This window comes from Phocoena phocoena, chromosome 18 (genome assembly GCF_963924675.1).
Source record: "Phocoena phocoena chromosome 18, mPhoPho1.1, whole genome shotgun sequence".
Lineage (NCBI taxonomy): Eukaryota > Metazoa > Chordata > Mammalia > Artiodactyla > Phocoenidae > Phocoena > Phocoena phocoena.
Window position 1 is genome coordinate 2595070 of NC_089236.1, and position 15043 is coordinate 2610112.

Genomic DNA, 15043 nt, shown 5'->3' on the forward strand with positions numbered 1-15043 from the left:
GCACTGGTCCAGGCCACCGGACGCCGTGCCGCAGTCAGCAGCTACCCGCCCACACCCCGCGCGCCTTTTTTTTTCTTTTTAAAGAGACAGGACCATCACCAACCTTCGGTTTCAATAATGCTGCAAAATGCGGCTTGGTCGCTCCAACTGGTGGTACAGAAGACAGTAAGTGCATTATCTCTTCTGTTCACATTACGAAGTTGCACTTAGGAGGAAGGCATGGCTACCAGGAGATCATCTCTCTTGGACACTGGTATACCTAAGGCTGTGTGACCTTAGACAAGTCGGTTGTGGGTTGCACTTTCCCCGTGGAAAACAGAGACTGTGACCGGCCACATCCAGTCTGGAAATCCTATAATCTACTAGAATTAAAGAGCAGCCACACACTTGCTGCTAAAACACGATAATATGCTATGTTTGCCTTGCAGGTTCTAGCTCACAAGGAATTTTTTGTGTTTTATTTGGATTTGGAGTTTTTATTTATTTGGATTTATTTTTATTTGGATTTGGATTTGGATTAGGAGTTTCCGAAGGTTTAAAAGAGCATTCACTCGAAAGGCTTTGTAAACTGTGAAATGCTATACAGCTGTCAAACGCTCTAAGTTTTCATTGTTACTGTCTATTTCATAATAAAACGATAGGAAAGATAGATCAGATACTATCTATCTCCTTGCTTCCTACAAGAGGAGGATATGAAATACCGGGAGAGTCTGTTTTCACAGACAGCCCTACCTCCCCTCCCCCTTCGGTGCGCTGTCCTCCTCATCCAGGCTCCCAGTGGACGAGTCTGGTTCACCAGTGTGGATCTGGACTGCAGGCTTATCTGGGAACGGCTGAAGCTCCGGCTTGCTTTACCTTTGAGGAGAATTTCTAACTCAGCTCAGCAAACTCCAGAACTCTCCCCTGGGGAGACAAACCAGGCCCCCAGTGTCAGAATCACTCCAGATTCAAAGCCACCCGCCTCTGCAGAATGGGCCTGTGCGGGCTGCACTCAGGACACTAAACTGCCTGGTGTCACCCTGGCATCGTAGCCTCACAGAGTTAGATGTATAAATATAATGCCCTAGGAGATGGTAAGGAAGTGTTTTGTTCTAGCAAAATCACTATGTAACGACAGGTTTCCATCAGGGAGAAATCGTGCTGGAGAGCCCTTTTCCCTGATTCTCACATGGTGCCGCGTGGGCCCTTGGAGGCAGGTGGAGGCCAACCTGTCCCCTCAGTTCTAACAGCACCATTTCGATGGTCCCTAGGTGAATGAAACCCATGTCGACCGAGACGCGGGCTCCGTAGACCCTGGGGAAATCTTCAATTTCTTGTTCACCTAGTGCAGTTATCTTCTTGTAACTCTGAACTATTAGGTAAGTTCTAAGTTTCTAACTCCCCACTCCCCAACCTGTCAAGGAAAGTGGGTCCCTAAGAATATCCCGGGTAGGGGGTGTGGGGATGCAAGTAGCAGAAGCCCAGAGAACAGCCTGGTCGTGCTGACCTAGCTGGAAAGTCCTCCAGGTGTCAGGAATCCTAGGAGAGGGAACGCTGCCGGGTTGAGAGGCCCCAGAGAGCTGGAGGAGGGGCGGGGGAGGGGAGGGGAGAGGAAAGGTTTCTATGATGAGTGAAATTTGGGGGAGAGACTTAGAGAGTGAATTTCCAGGAAGCCGTGCTGCAGCTTGTGCGGTGTCATTCTGTCCTGTGTCCCCTCATCAGGAGCAAGCTTTAGTAAGTTTGTTCCCACTTCTCCCTGATACTCTGCTGCTGGGTTTGGGATCCCTCCGAACCTGCCACAGTGCTGAGTCACGGCAGCCCGGGAACAAGAAGACATTTGGGGAGGGACGCGGAGTCTGCCTCGGGTGGAGACCCCCTGGGTGAGGACTGCCGCGTGGCGTGGCCTCTTCCTCGGGGCCCCTGCCCCTAAGCGAGAGCCTCCGTGCCCTCTGACTTCTGTCCCTCCTTCTGGGTCAGTGATGCCATCACCCAGGTCTACCAGCCCAGGCCTACGTGCTCCAATTGCTTCTTTGGTATCTCTCGGATACATTCATCAAAACTGGCTCTTCAGGGACTTCCCTGGTGGCGCAGTGGTTAAGAATCCGCCTGCCAATACAGGGGACACAGGTTCGAGCCCTGTTCCGGGAGGATCCCACATGCTGCGGAGCAACTGAGCCCGTGCACCACAACTACTGAGCCCGCGTGCCACAACTGCTGAAGCCCCCGTGCCTAGAGCCCGTGCTACGCAACAAGAGAAGCCACTGCAAAGAGTAGCCCCTGATCTCTGCATATATATATATATATATATATATATTATGTATAATATATATTATAATATAATATATATATTATATTATAATGCTATATATAATATTATATATATCATACTATATATATTATGTATATTATACTATATATAATATTATATATAGTATAATACTATATATATAATATTATATATATTTTTTAAAAAGTGGTCTTCAGGGCCGTGTAGACAGGAAGAAGGGTCATGGGCTTGCCTGCCACCTGTGTCCACACAAATGCAGCCAGTTACACCGAATCCCATGGTCTTATGCTGTCACTCATTCGGTGACATTTTTGCAATTAAATGACAAAACCTAGAATTTTTTTTCTTAAATAGCAGTTATTGCCTTACAATAATTAGAAAGATAATGCGGGTTTCTTTGAGAAAATATGACAAGCATAGCCCATAATCCTACCATCTGATGTAACTGCTCTTCATCTTTTGATACATATCTATTTATATATTTATATATGCATCAATTTTGTTTCTGGTTTTCCCACTTAAATTATACTGAGAATATTTTCCTCTTTTATTCTTTGAGAACATACTCTTTAATGCCTGCATACTAACCCTTCTTACAGCTATGCCATAATTTATTCAACCAATTCCCTGTTGTTGGACTTTAGGTTGACATACATGGTTTTCAGAAAGGTTAATCCATTTTCCCCACCTACTCACGCTGCAAGGAAGCACCCAGTGAAATACTGGTTACGCAGAAGTCACCCAGCGAAGTTTCAGCGCCTTCACAAGCTTGCACAAGACAAGCCTTTCCACGGTCGTGACACTCGCACGTGACTCCCCGTGGCTTTACACTCGTTCTGCAGGTTCCTGTACCCCCGTGACCCCCGCCTGCACTGTCCAGGTGCACCAGCACCGCAGGTAACTGCACACGTTCAGTTAAATTCCTGGTACCGTTCATGGTATTTGAATGTTGTTGTCAAAAGATTTCGACTTCGTCCCAACAGTGTTAGGAAGTCAAAGGCTTCTGGATAGTTAGTGAATCACAGATCTTCTGTGTTCCGGTCCGTGATTGGCTGTTGATGCACACGGGTTAGAGGTCAACATATCTCCACCTCACCTCAAGCTGACCCTAGGAAATAGCATAATAAACTGTCATCTGGAGCCACCCTTGCCCAGAACGACAAAGGCTCAGCCGGAGGAGAAGCCTTTGCCACTTGTCTGGGGCTTTTAAGGAGCTGGCACCACCAGGCCTCTGGCTTCTTCTCCTGGAAGACTCCCAGCCATGGCTTTCACCACGGCCCACTCTTCCTTTCCAGCCACGTCTTGGGGCCTCACCCCGCTGCCCACGTGACCTGCATCGTCCAACTCGTACAAAGTTGTATGAGTGTCAGATTTTTATCAACTCAGAGATGGCCATTCAACCTGAGAGACATCAGCTCCATCTCAGCACCTACTCATAATTCTGGAGTCTTAGCTTTCGTGCCTTTTCCCCAGTCTCTGTTAGCTCACCTGTGTACAGGGCTCTCTCCATCCCAATAGCTGCTTTCAGCAGCTTAGCAAGCAAACATGGCTTCAACCCCTGTACACCAGTCAGGGTCTAGGCAAGTCACCTATGACTTTCAGTTTTTTCATCTGTGAAATGGGAATATTACCTTCCGATGTGGGAGTACACGGTGCTCGGCATATAATCAGTAATTTCTAGGTGTTCAAATCGTAGAAGTTATTAGTTTTGTATATTTCCTGCTTTAAGACACTTTCCCAAGTTGAGAAGTATAACTTTAGACCTGGGGGCGAGACACTTGCCCTTAATAACTACCTATGTTACTTCAGGTCAATCTTCAGAAAATCCCATTACATTTCTAACAACAGCAGAAAAATGATCCCATGACAAGACCTAAGAAGGACATGGAGTCCCTGAATTGTGAGAACATGAGGGCCATCGGAAAAAACTAACAGACCTACGTTCCCATAAGCACGTGGCCCTCAGTACAACTGGGCCGGCAGGGAAGAGGCACCAGCCACGTTGTGGGTTTCCTGTAAGTCCGCACAGCCTCTGGACCCGGTGGACATCTAGGTGTGTGGCCAATGTTAGCTGAACAGAGGGGTTTGGGGCAGAGCACGCTATGTGGGGGACCAGACTATGGCACCCTGAAATATGCCACTTTGGCCTAAGGATTATTTCGAACTGATGACAATTGAGAAGCAGCAGAAAAGCTTTAAGTCCTCCTCTTAATCATCGGAGAGGACTCTGGGCTCCTAGCAGCCCACCTTGAGAAAGCCCACCTCCCTTCAGCTTCCCCCGGTGTGTACCTTCCCACAGTTTGTCATTTTCCTTTGGGTCGTCACACCCCTACACACCCATTGTCCTTTGTGACGAGCCTGTGTAAGCCCCAAATTCTAACCACCCCTTGGCGACTCATCCTTGAGTTTCTCCAGTGTGTATGGGCGCGGGACATGGCTTATCAAATTTTCTGGGCTTTACCCTTGTGAATCTGGCCTTTGTCAGTTTAATGTCAGAGTCTCAGCAGAACCCAAGAGGGCAGAGGAAGGTTTTCTGCTCTCCGGCGCGTACAGACTCGTAACTGGTTCCCTGAACTGTTTTCTCAGCAGTCAGTCCCTGGAGCTCAGCTCTGAGTTAACGCACCTGCAGCTTCCTGGTCCTGTAATGTTCCAGAATAACCAGGCCTTCTGAGGCACATTCACATAGACAGAGAGACAAAGGCCAGCGCCACACAGCTTCCTTGTAAGTAGCTTTCTGTACAAAGCTAAAATTGGGCTCGTTTTGTCCCTGCTTCAAAATATAACGGAGTCACAGTGAAGAAATACAAACTTTGCACATCTTAATTACAAGGGACCCAATTCTGCCACTTGATGCTGTGTAGGCAAAATTACAATCGATGTTTAACAGTGATGCATGAAACCAACCTAGTCACCTAAAAAACAGAAAAAACAAAAGCACACCAGTTTACAACATCATCAGCTCCTTAGAAAAGGAACACTGTTGTCAATAACCCAAACCTCTTGAGGCCACAAAACGAAACACAGTCTATACAACTAGGAGTTGTCTCAGGTCAGCCTCCCACCCTCTTCGGGGTTTTTTTTTTTCTTTTTAACTTGAAAAATATATCATTTTGAATATATAAAAACCAACCATAATCCTACCACTCAGAAAAGCACTGCTGGCCTTTTTTAGTGGGTGGAAATCATTCCAGGTTATTTCTTAGGCGTATGTGTGCAAATCGACGACTATTTATTTATTGATCACCCTGTATGTGTAAGGCCCTGTTCCACGCACTGTAGCAAACAAACAGCAGTAAACAAACGGGTGGGGGGCCCTGCCAGGTGGAGCTTACGTTCTAGCGGGGAGAGACCAAATATACACAAATAAACATTTATGTAAGCATAAAATCAAGCAGTATAAGGAGATAATGATGACATTGAGGAGGTGCTATTATAGACAGAGAAGCAGTTGAACCAAAACCTATTTACTGGACACTTACCATATACCAGCTGTATAAAATACAGAATTTTCAGCCTTAGAATCAGAGTTACAATTCTTAACCTAGTAAGGTTAAAGACAACAATAATCAAAGAAAAAAATCAAATAGTCGACATTTTCATATATTTCTTTCTTTTTGTTTTTCTTAAACACTCAAAGTGTTAATTTTTAATTACACAAGTAACATCATTGCATTCTTCTTGAAAATGACTCAAACGTTACAGCTAAAAGAAACCTTCCTTTATAACCTGAACTTCCCACCAGATTCTCATCTCAGAATAAATAACCGTAATCATGCCAAGTGTCTCCTTCCAGAGTAAACCTAGATCCTTTCAATAATGTGTATCACTACAAACATGACAACGCGTTGTATCGAGTCTTCTGAAGAGCACAAATTAGACTCCCCGTCCTGCAAATTGCTTTTCCCACCTAGTAATCTGTCAGTAAATAGTCTTAAATTTCATGCCAGCACCCCAATCTTTCTTTCTAACTGTTGCATAGTACTCCATAGTTAGGACAAATCAGCGTATTTAACTCCTCCTTTCTTGATAGATGTTAAGATGATGTCCAATTTGTAGTATTTAAAAATAAGACAGTACTTGCCTCTTCATGTCCATGTGACTATTTTCCTAGGGCAGGTAATAAGGAGTGGAATGGTTGAAACATACGATTTAAATCTTAATATACGCTGAACAATGGCTCAGTCCATTTAAGTGCTTGTATTGGTTTAAAATTTCACTGGAAGTACATCCTTTGCAAAATTAGAACCACAATATATTCATTGTTTAAGACTGCATTTTCTCCCATATAACAAAATTCTATGAACATTTTTCTATGTCTTTAAGTGTGCTTTTAAAAGACAATTTTTAATGGAGGCTTATTATTCCATTTCATTTGATGTATTACAATGGCTTTTATCAATTTCTCTACTGTTGGATATTTCAGATATATCCAATTGCAGCTATAAATCTTTGTATGCATTTAGAATGATTTCCTCATGCTATCTTCTTTGAAGTTAATAGTGGACCAAAGAGGATGGACATAAGATGTTTAAAGCATCTTATACCGGTTGCCAAATTGGTCTCCAGAAAGACTTCACCAGCTGACATTCCCACCAGCAGGAGGTGGGGATAACCACGTTCATTTTTAGATGGGCCGGAATTCAGCTGTTCTGCCGGACGTACTACGTATGAGGAAGTCATGAAGGACTTTGTGAAGGTACCAAATCCCCCCACCATGGAAGGACCTCACACAATGATGTGAGGCAACGCGACAGAATGGGTAAGAACACGCCAGCTGTGTTCAAGCCCCGGCTCCCCACCTACCACTGGGGATCCTGGTAACACCACTTGTCTTCAGGCATCAGCGTCCTTGAATGTAGAATGGGATAATGACAGAGCCTGTGTGCATAAATTTTTGCACAGCACCTGGCCCAGCTCTCCCATAAGTATTAGCCAGACATCAGTACATCGTGGCCAACTATTCGCCTAGAGCAGCTACTGCTCCCCAGAGGCCCTTGCGGGGAGAGGGGAGGTGGTGACATGTGTCAGCCCAGGAGCAGCTGCCTCGGGTCATGGGTGACGTGACTCAGTGAATCCTCTGCCACAACGCCGGGCAAATGTTGGTATAACCTCACCGTGGACACCTGTGTGGAAGGTGGAGGGGGTGGCCTGGGGACACTCGGTCCCACTCGGTGACACACAAACAGCTACAGCATCCGAGGAGCCCAAGAGAAGCCTGGTGCGAGGCAGTCCCCCTCCATACCCGGTCCGGGTGTCCTCCCGGCCTCAGCCTCCTCCACGCCATTCATCCTTTTAGCAAACCTTGTTTCCGTCCCCACTGTGTACTGAATGTCCGTGTCCCCCCCTGAGTTCAGACACTGGAGCCCTGTCCCCAGTGTGATGGTGCCAGGAGGTGGGGCCTTTGGGAGGGGAGTAGGGCACCAGCGGAGAGCCTCACGGCGGGGTTAGTGCCCTTGTTGGAAGAGACAGGAGAGATGATCTCTGCATCACGTGAGGACACAGCATGCAGGCGGCTGTCCACAAACCTGGAGGAGGGCCCTCACCAGGAACCCACCACGCTGGCACCTTGATCTCAGACTCCAGCCTCCAGAACGCGAGGAATCAGTGTCTTGATTAAGCTGCTCAGTCTGTGGTCCCTGGTATAGCAGCAGAGCTGGCTAAGACATGCCCTTCTAGTGCCAAGACTTGCACTGGGCCCTGGGGATGGAGGGATGGGGACGGCCCCTCCCCAGGGGAGTGCAGGTCCCCCAGTAGAGGGAGGCACACAGACACGCAGTGACAGTGCATGTTTGTAACTGGCTGTGTCCACCCAGGGCTGGGGAAGAGGACAGAGGGGGTGAAAATGATTGCCTGGGGGGCTTCGTGTCAATTAACTGGTATTCTCAAGAGAAGCTTGTGCACAAAATAGAACTCAAATGTGATTTTCATATTAAAAATTAATATTTATTTTATTAAAGTTATACATTTAAAGTTTTCCTTTAGCTCTTAATCCAATTCACAGATCTTATTATCTTCTAAAAACATGGCATGATTCTAGTGAATTTTAGCAATCTCTACTAAGGAAACTTTGACAACTTAATTAGAAGGCCATAAATCATTCAAACTTATTAATAAATGTAAAATCTTCAACTTACTTTTATTTATTTAACATCTTTATTGGGGTATAATTGCTTCACAATGTGTGTTAGTTTCTGCTGTATAACAAAGTGAATCAGCTATACATTTACATATATCCCCATATCTCCTCCCTCTTGCGTCTCCCTCCCACCCTCCCTATCCCACCCCTCTAGGTGGTCACAAAACACCCAGCTGATCGCCCTGTGCTATGCAGCTGCTTCCCACTAGCTATCTGTTTTACATTTGGTAGTGTATATATGTCCATGCCACTCTCTCACTTCGTCCCAACTTACCCTTCCCCCTCCCCGTGTCCTCAAGTCCATTCTGTACGTCTGCGTCTTTATTCCTGTCCTGCCCCTAGGTTCTTCAGAACCATTATTATTATTTTTTTTAGATTCCATATATATGTGTTAGCATACGGTATTTGTTTTTCTCTTTCTGACTTACTTCACTCTGTATGACAGACTCTAGGTTCATCCACCTCACTACAAATAACTCAATTTCATTTCTTTTTATGGCTGAGTAATATTCCATTCTATATATGTGCCACATCTTCTTTATCCATTCATCTGTCAATGGACACTTAGGTTGCTTCCATGTCCTGGCTATTGTAAATAGGGCTGCAGTGAACATTGTGGTACAGGACTCTTTTTTGAATGATGGTTTCTCAGGGTATATGCCCAGTAGTGGGATTGCTGGGTCATAGGGTAGTTCTATTTTTAGTTCAACTTACTTTTTAAATGTTACAATTTAATAAACAAAATCATCTTGAGTATCTAAATAACTCCTACAACTCATAAACTTATAAATGTAATGATTCTTAAGTTATCATAAATGTATACATTTTAGTAAGACTTCAATATACAACAGCAAATCAAAATGAGCTACTCAATAACATTTTTAATAGAATCACAGAGCTAATCATTGCTCCTACACACCAATTTCTTTTAAACATTACACACACTTAAAATGCCAAACATGCACACTTTAATCCTCAGCACTAAACTATAAATATCACAGTTGATGGATTTCATCCCCTAAAGATTTCTATATTTAATTCACAAGCTTCTCGGGGTTAAAAGATGCTTACCTTGTTATAAAGCAGAAACTAACACACCATTGTAAAGCAATTATACTCCAATAAAGATGTTTAAAAAAATAGATAATAAGAACCTGCTATATAAAAAATAAATTTAATTTAATTTAAAAAAAGAAAAAATTTTAAAAATAAAAGATGCGTACCCGCTAAGAAGGCAATTATGTAACCACAACAATTTTGGAGGTGACTTTTCGGCCTTCTGAGGGTGCATAACAACAAGAGATAAGAGCTGGGACCTAAGCTCGGACACTTCCCAGATCCAGACTTAGTTTTCTGTGACCTCGAAGCCAGGCTGAGCCATACGAATGTGGTCCTGCACCTCTAGGCAGGATGCTCGGGGAGCCCACTGTCTCACCTCACCTAATTCTTCTCATCACTCATGAAGTCTACAAAGGCCAATCAGGATGCTCCCTCACCTGGTAGATGTTGTGTCTGACATGCTCATTGGCTAAGTTTACACCTTCCCTTGTCTGATAGAACGAGCATGAGGCCTCTTGGAGAAGGAGGCTCATCTATTTCCTGGTGTCTCATGCCCTCTTGCTTTCTGCCCGCTGTGCAGGGCCCCCCTTGGGTGGCCCCCTCGTATGCTGGGGGCAGATGTGCCATTCTTCCCAACCCTGCCTTCAGTGACATCACACTGGGAGCTTGAGATCAGTCATGGTGGGAGTGTTTACACCATGAAAATAGGTGAGGCTACAAACAAGGGCTTTCAGGAAACTGGTGGTTAAATACTCACTGTTGGTGGTGCCCCTGGCAGGCTTGTCACACGCTGTGTTCTAGGTCAATCCGTTGATTATTCTCTCCTCCCAAACAAATTTGGTCCATGCCAAGTTGGAGTGTTATAGAACTCTGTATTAGTCTCTCTGGTGGAAAAGACTAATATTAGATAAATCAAGTCACATTAAGAATTACTGACAGTTGTTTACAGGCAAGCTGATAGAGGAGGCCTCTTCCATAGGCTGGTGGGAACATGGTTTTTTTAACACGTGTCACCCTCTGAGAACCTTCTCTCATTCTCCTCATAACTGTCTTTCGACAGAGCTTTTTCTCTAGTGTCTTTTTGGTTTTATTGTTGTTGATCCTAATCTTGAAAACAATCTGTTGCCTTAAAAAAGGCCACTTTCAAAATGAAGAAACGGAAATCTTTGTAATATCACTGCTCAGAGACAACCGCTATTAATATTTTGGTGTATTTCCCTAAATCTGTTTTCTATCTCTACTTATTTCTTCATAGTGTTTAAAAAATAGACACACATGATGTGTCTCACCTGCGACTCCCCCAGCTTAGCGAACATATCCTACACCAAAGTGACCTGACTTCTCTGGCCATCAGACTCAAGGGTGGCCCTTTTTTTTTTAACATCTTTATTGGAGTATCATTGCTTTACAATGCTGTGTTAGTATCTGCTGTATAACAAAGTGAATCAGATATATGTATACATATATCCCCATTATCCCCTCACTCTTGTGTCTCCCTCCCATCCTCCCTATCCCACCCCTTTGGGTGGTTACAAAGCACCGAGCTGATCTCCCCATGCTATGCGGCTGCTTCCCACTAGCTATCTATTTTACATTTGGTAGTGTATATATGTCCATGCCACTCTCTCACTTCGTCCCAGCTTACCCTTCCCCCTCCCCGTGTCCTCAAGTCCATTCTCTACATCTGCGTCTTTATTCCTGTCCTGCCCCTAGGTTCATCAGAACCTTTTTTTTTCTTTTTTTTTTGGATTCCATATCTATGTGTTAGCATATGGTATTTGTTTTTCTCTTTCTGACTTACTTCACTCTGTATGACAGACTCTATGTCCATAGGGTGGCCCATTCTTAGACCGACTAAGGACCTGCGAGCTGTGGTCCTACTCAAAAGATGGGCTGAGCCCATCGGCGTAGGAATTTGGAACTGGGAGACAGAGGAAGCCAGTGAGTGATGAAATTGAGATGAACATGTGTGAGGTATGAGAGAAGCTAAGGAGGGCAGTGTGGACCATGTGCAGGCTGGATTGTGAGACAGCAAAGGCTGTGCTTCGGGACAGGAAGTGTGGGGTGGAGGGAGGAAAACAGGAAGCAGGTGCAGGAAGAGGTAGATTTCCCTCAACAGGGAAACCAGGAGCCTGAGGAAGGAGCCTTACACTTGGCAATTTTCCAGATTCAGTTTCCAGGAGATCCCTCTGTCTCTGATTCTCTTGAGGCTCCTGAAACCTACTTAAAGCCCCTTTCATCTGAGCCAGGTCAATGTTACTGACAACCAGAAGAGTTCTGACTCAAATAATTTAAGTCTGAATTGACACGTTTTATTGACTATTACAAAATATTTCCCCAAGCTTTATCTATGCTTTAAATACATAGTTTTTAATGGCTAAATAATATTTTGTAGTATGGATACATTGTATATCTAAATACAACAAAGTTGATTACCGTTAATGCTATCAAAATGAATCCCAGGGTATTGAGAAATCTAAGACCTATGGTTGCCCAGATGATCCAGGAAGAGCTCCAATATTCAAGAATCCTTTTACCCACCAGACGTGGCAACACACACACACCAGAACTGACTGTGGAGAAATCTAGCATGCCTTCAAAAACTTCCTTGAGTGCTGTTTTCCTAACTGAACCCATTACAAATATTTTTATGAGGGCACAGTGGCTATTTTCCAGCTACCCCCTGCCTTTGTAACTCATGTCCTAGCTCTGCCTGATCTTAGCCATGGGACAAGGAAATCCAGGAAAAAGTCCCCCATGAAGTCCAGGTGAGCAGATTAGACGCACAGAAACAACACTTACGCCTAAACCCTAAATCTGCCTTTTCTTTCTAATAGATCTACTAGATGGAAAGAACATAAAATGCCATGGTTGTTCTTTATAGGGAAAGCAGAAATGGCATCAGCTACCTTGGGCAAAGTGTGAGGAATGTGGGCTCCATCCCGTTTCTAAATAGAATATCAAGTGCTGCACTTGTGGGTTTGGAGATTGGGAAAATAATCTATCACCTTTCCCTCATGCAAATTTCACCTGCATGGTAACCTGAAAGTTCTCCTGTAGCTCCTCTTTCCCAGTTTAACAGGACAGTTAGTTTTTCTAGCTGAGCTTCTCCAAAACCCCTAAATTCACGCCAATCCTCCCACAAAATTCCACCCACCCAGTATTATCAAATACACATGAGAGAGAAAAGCCACAGGGTAATTCAAGCAGCGGGAGCATCTCTGAACTTCTTTGAGTGCTTTGCCTTATCTTTTTCCAATGATGGAGCTAAACCACCTACGAGGTAAGGGACAATGTTCCAGCTCTTATTTAGCGTTATTTAGGAATGACTGTGGCCCCCTTAGGTCAAAGGTTAGTTCTGAGAAAACGTGAGATAAAGTGTGTAAAAGATGAAGCTTATTTTACAGATAAAATGCTGTATTTTACAGATGAAACCCTCTTTTGCTGGAGGGTCGAGTAAACCAAAAGTTCTGGTGAACAGACTGAACTATGACAGACGTGGGTTCCAGTCTGATCTTCTTGACCCTGGGCTAGTCCCTCACCACTCTGTGATTTGCTTTCTTCGTTTATAACGTGGTTTTACTGATGTATTGCCTCCTTCATCCAGGTTCAATGTATTCTGTAACAGTAACACCTCCCTCACTAAGTTAATGAGAAGATTAAGAGAAGTTTGTGACATGTCTGCACTAAACGTGGTCTTAATGGGGAAAAAAAGGTCACTTTCCCAGGGGCCTTACTGAGGGTTTAGTCCCTCTCCCTGCTACTCGCCTAGTTTAATTACGGCCTCAGATGTGTCTCATTTGGCCTTTACATTTTTGCCAGCACAGTGTTTGGTAAATAACTTAAATACTTTTTTTAAATTGTCAACGTTTAAAAGTTGGAACATGTCACTTTCAATCCAGGTTTCTGGCTTCTCTCGACCAGTGGGAGATCTGAGGACACATGACCCATGTTCTCAAATGACCATCGGTCCACAGGCAGCCCCGGCTGGCAGGGGTGCTCCTCTGGAAGGGGTCGGGTTGGCTTCGCTTCACGAAGGGAAACCAGAAGTATGTCTGCACACCCCATCTTGGGACGTGGAGGGGACCTCATTCATGGAGGGCCAGGGACTCCGCCTTTGTCATTTACTTCCTACCTCACAGCAAACCTCACGATTAAACCAGGCTCACGACGGAGGAAACGGGAGCTCGCAGAGGTCAGGTACCGCCCCCATCCACGCCCACCTAGCGGAGCGCAGAGGTGGAGTCCACACCTGTCCCAACGCGACCCAGGTCCTGAGGTCAGTGGGGTTGTTACCAACCCTTTGAGTCGGGTCCCAGCAAGGGTCCTCCCGCCTAGTTTGCTCATCCCAATAGAACGAAGCCCAGTTCGGTTCAGAAGCAAAGGAAAGTTTCATTCTTTGATCAAAGACCGGGGAGGTGGGAGCCTGCTCCGGAGGGCAGGCTCCCCCGGGGCCGGCTCCGCTGGGGCTCCTTTACGGGGTCTCAGCCACGGGGCAGGGGCGGGGTTCTCGCGGGGCGGGACGGCGCAGGCGCAGCTGGGCTGCTCACGCTCCAGGCGCCGTGCCTGGGGCAGCCTCTCTGCGCACGGCCCACCGCTGCCGCCATCTTGGACTGAGTGCCGGTGCAGTGTCTGCACGCGGCCGAGCGAGCGCTGGGAACTCTACCCGACGTGTTAGGTGGATGCTTCTGTGCGCGGCCCTGAGCGGAGGTGTCAGCGCAGCCATTTTGCCCCAGGAACCCTGGTCTGAGATGCCGGGCTGCACGCGACCCCCTGTGAGCCAGTGACACTAGACTCAGCGCAAAGGAAAAGGAAGAAAGGTTAGACTTGACTTTATTACCAGATTCCGTCTTTGTTTCTCCGGAATTGTGACTGGCCTTTGCCGGTGACAAACCCTTGCTCTACCGTCTGCCCTGTAGCTCACCGTCGAGGTCAGGAGCGGGCGGCGTCCTGACCCGGGTGGAGGAGCCGAGCTGCTCCTCAGCCACCGCGAGGCTTGCGCGGGCGCCCCGGGGCCTCGGCCCCGACCGTCCACATCCCTGAGCGACCCCCATTTGTCTGACCTCTTGGAGACAGAGGACCCCAGGCAGGTTAAGATACGTGCCCAAGCATCGGCAAGAGAATACGGGCACCGGTGAAATCCTCCTGACAAGGCAGGGCTGCGGGTCTTCAGCCCCGACCCCGAGGCTCACCGCCGGGCTGAGCGTCCCTGCTCGCACGGTCGTGGTTTTCCGGAGGAGAAGCTCCAGGTCAGAGAGAGGGTCCCACGGGCTGTCAGGGGGCCGTGGCCCCGGGTCGTGTCTGTGGAGGCTGGGGCTCGGGGCCCCTTCCCTCGAGTGTGATGCACCCACGGAGTGACCCCTGCCACTTGGGGGCCGATGGGTGGTCAGGGTCACCAAGCGGGGTGCGCCCACTTAGGGGCACAGTTCGGGGAACACAGTGTGGCCCGCGTTCATTCACTGCCCCCGCGGCCTCCTAGGTCTGTAGCGATGCCCTGCTGTGAGGCTTTGTCGAGCTGCCCTTCTGTGTAGACCGGGGGACGATTGGATGGACCTGGCCTTGGAGGTGTTGTTGCCAAGTTA